Genomic DNA, 4,106 nt, shown 5'->3' on the forward strand with positions numbered 1-4,106 from the left:
ACATATTTACTTTGAATTAATTAAGAGTGCGGTATAATGAGACAATAACAGGCTACAGATGCGGACACACAAATATATTTATATAAATATATACAATTTAAAGTATGAGAGCACTCTCATAATAACGTAACACAATCAGAGACTGGATATATCCCCCCCTCTCTCTGGTCGCTCAAATGGGGAATTGAAATTACGGGCCAAAAGTTGTATTTACAAGTATTAAAAGTAAGCAGAGGACACCAAACCAACTGAGACCCGTCTGTCCGCCGCATCTACACACTGTAGTGTACAACACACACCTACATACTGTACCACACACACACATACACACTGTAGGCCTACCACACACACTTACAGCTCCTAAAGCATAATCAGGCTACAGCAGAGGCGCGGGAAGGTATTTTGAGTGGGGGTACTGAGGTGCTGGACGTCCCCTCTTCCTAAACCACACGCACACAGTACACCCGCGACTGTTACAATGAAGGCTCGATAATCAGCTCACGGCATATAGGCAGGGGTAAAGTGCTATTTTTTACGAGTGGGGAGCGGACCTTACCTCCTCTAGGGGGGTCCGGGGGGATGCTCCCCCGAGAAGATTTTTTTTTTAATATTGAAGTTAAAAGCATCAATCTGGTGCACTTTGAGAGCAACATTAAGAGATCTATGGATACATCTCTCAACACCCAGATGAAACACAACTGTAAGCAGATGTTCTTTTCCTTTATGGATATTTTACAAATCACTCCCCTTTCAAACTGTATTCTTGTTTTACTGCCATATAGTATTGATGATCATATGAAGATGTGCCGCGGAAATATCTTTTGAATAATTTGTGACCAAACCGTTTGAGACCCACTGAGATAACTTAGACTAAAGTTAACTATCTAAACACTCGGAGAGTCCTTTAGCTCACCTGAGCCTCTCAGTCTGAGAGGAGAGGACTCTCCTCCAGCTTGTTGTGGAACCAACAGCTCCGTATGTCCGTTAGTGCAGCTAGCTAACCAGATGCTAACAACACGGTCGTTGCTGCTGGCACCGGTCCCTCTCTCACACAGTAAATGCGCTATTTACTCACACACACACACACACAAACACACACACACACACACACACACACACACACACACACACACACACACGGAGGAGATGGCGGAGAGAACATGCTCCGAGGTGTGGTTAAACTTTACCCGTCTCCAGGTGGACAATGCTCGTTGCCAAAAGTGCAATAAAAGTTTAGCATGTAAGGGCGGTAACACGAGCAATTTGTCTAAACATCTTGCAAAAGCTTGAATGACACAAGCACACTTTTATTTCCATGCAACTCTCTGATTGGTCTGGTGTCTTGCCTGTCTTGCATTCACTGAACACGGGAAATTACAGTTCTGTCGTCCTCTCTAGTGTCTTGATGAGGTTCACGTAAAGCACGGTTAATGTATTATATTATGGAGGTAGAATTGTCCGGGGCTACAGAAACAACATTCGGGGCAGGCCAAAATATTATTTTACCAACAATGTGGAATTTATTGGCTACATATTATTAGACAGATTATGCACAGCGGGAGCAGCAATAACCGTCAAATAATAATTCAGACAGGGGAGCTCCGCACCCCCTGCCTGCCGCTAGGGGGTGCTGCAGCGCCCTCAGCACCCCCCTTCCCGCGCCCATGACAGTCGTTGTGTATTTTATTATGTGAAGCTCTAAATGGTCTTAGAAAAATATCGACTCTTTGTTTGTAGATATCTACTAAACTACAGCAAATAAAGAGAGTAATGTAGGCCTGTTATACTGAGTGATATATATTGTACACTGCTCTGCTTTCTGCACGGACCTCACAGCTGTTCTCACAACATCGCAACACGATGAAAGCAGTTTCTAAAATAATATCCATATGCGTCACGCCTCCACCGTTCCCGGAAATGCATCCGCGGAGGAGCCGTGGAGGAACCATCAGTGTATCCTCGGTTATAGCTCCTCCAGAGAGCCTCCTCGACGCTCGGTGTGCATTTAGAGAAATTAGATGTCCTTCAAAATGGCACGCTGAAATTCATTTCCGGGTCACTACCGGAGGACCGAGGGGTCGAGGAGTCGAGGAGGGGAAATTTGAGTATTGAGAAGCCTCTAAGGAAACCACGAGAAGCAGGGAAATGAGTTTTAAGAGCAATGGGACGTCCTTTCCTCCGGAGCGTCACGTGAAGCGACGTCCGTTTGTGATGACGCTGCACAGCTGATCGTCTGACAGCAGCTCTGCTCTGTCCCCGTTATTTCCACAAACACCCCAGCCTCTGTTAGTACACATTTACTGACACAAACATTTGTATCATCTGTTGTAGACCCAAATAAATAAAATTAAATAAGAACTCATTCTCAAAAAGATAAACGCCATTCTTAAAATGTATAAACGAACATTAGTTGGATTAATATTGATTAGAGTGCACAATAGAAATAAAATAATTGAGAGAAGAAAAATATATGTTATCTATCAAAACCCAGTAAGACTAACATTCATTGGACTGCACACTTTGTTTGTTTGTTTGGATATGTAGCAAATTAACATTTTAAATAGCACTTAATGACTGACTGAATGGAAATGACAATAAATAAAAATGTAAAACAAAAAAAGCGATCATGAAAATGTTTCCAAAAAATGAATAAAATGATTTTTGACTACTTTGTTGTTCAGATATATCACATATTTGTAACTAAATGATACATTAATTGAAACAAAACACGGTATAAACTGAGGAGGAGTGACTCCCGTGAGGTTCATGTATTTTCTTCACTCTGCTGGGAAACTGCTCTCATGTCAAGAAGCATCAGATCAGAGCCATTTAATAGAAGAGTTACGACATCTCCGTTCACTCCAATGGACCACTTTTTTTACAGCAATGGTGGATCGTGGAGCCTCTCAATCGTTCCCCGGAAGTTAGCGCCAAGGCTGGCAGAGCTGTGGAGTTGCAGCACAATAGACCGTTCGTGACGGACTTTTAAAGGTAAGAAGAAGTTTAAAGATTTATATTGCAGATATTATCAGTACATCTGATTCAAATTAACATGTGTATTAAAGGATGTCAGTGGATTATCCCTAAATTAGTAGATTTAGGGAACGTTTACAGATAACAGATTAAGCTAGCATACCGAAGCAAGTTAGCAACACACGTTGAACAGCCTTTTAATTGTAAATTCCGTTCTCTTAATGTCATTTCGTCCAACATGTTGAATTAGAGAAGAGGGGCTTCTAAACGGGATTGTATGCGGGGGTGGAGGGAGTTAAATATTAGATAAATATAACTTTGGTGCGTGTAAGAGTGAGTGTTTTAGCAGAGCCATATTGTGTCCTTGTGATTATGTTGATTATTACCTGTCTGTATAATGTTGCAGCTCAGCTGATTTTGGATTGATGGCAAAGGGAGAGGGACTTAAGTGAGAGTGAAAACACAAGGTAAGTTTAATACTACTGTTTTATATAAGTAAACACCTTATCTCCCCAAGGCATTTCCCATCCAATCGGTGTGCTGTGTGTGTATAACCCTTTCTCCTGTCTGTTACTCCCTCTTTCAGCACAAGAACCAGAGGGGGATTCAATGGAGCCTGAATACCTGCACTGAGACCCTCACCCTGCACCCTGAGTCTCAACTCTGTGTTTTTCAAGCCTTTCCCTGTTTTTTTGTATTAAACAAAACATTAAGCTTTCACAATGGTGTGGTTTTCGTTTTGTGAAAAAGTGCAAATGCAGTGTTTGTATATAATTACATCACATATTTTGTTGCTGTTGGTCGTGAAATTGCTCCTGCTGACTTGAGACAGCCATTTTTCCCTCCACTCTGTGTCAGTGGGGAAGCCGTACATTCGTACTCCTTTCTCTGAGCGATTTGAGCATCCCCAGGCAGCACAGCAAACCATGGTGGCGACTAGGAGGCAGCACAGCAAACCAGGACAATACGGAGGAAAAGGCACCGACAAACTGCATGATATGCTATTCAATGTTTATTGAATCCCATGTATTTGCAATGGATGTTCCTAAAACAACACATTTAACATCATCATCATCATATGCTGCTGCTGCTAGTCCTCTGATAGTCACCTGTCGGTCTCCTGTCCTTTCTGA

General features: G+C 42.3%; 1 long non-coding RNA gene across 1 annotated transcript; it reads left to right on the forward strand.

Annotated features, from left to right (window-relative positions):
• Positions 1-222: 222 nt before the first annotated feature.
• Positions 223-3,690, forward strand: LOC139435485 (uncharacterized). The gene is made up of 3 exons (XR_011644724.1): positions 223-2,991; positions 3,380-3,440; positions 3,560-3,690. It is a non-coding gene; the product is annotated as an uncharacterized lncRNA (long non-coding RNA).
• The last annotated feature ends 416 nt before the right edge of the window (positions 3,691-4,106 follow it).

This window comes from Pseudochaenichthys georgianus, chromosome 16, assembly GCF_902827115.2.
Source record: "Pseudochaenichthys georgianus chromosome 16, fPseGeo1.2, whole genome shotgun sequence".
Classification (NCBI taxonomy): Eukaryota; Metazoa; Chordata; class Actinopteri; order Perciformes; family Channichthyidae; genus Pseudochaenichthys; species Pseudochaenichthys georgianus.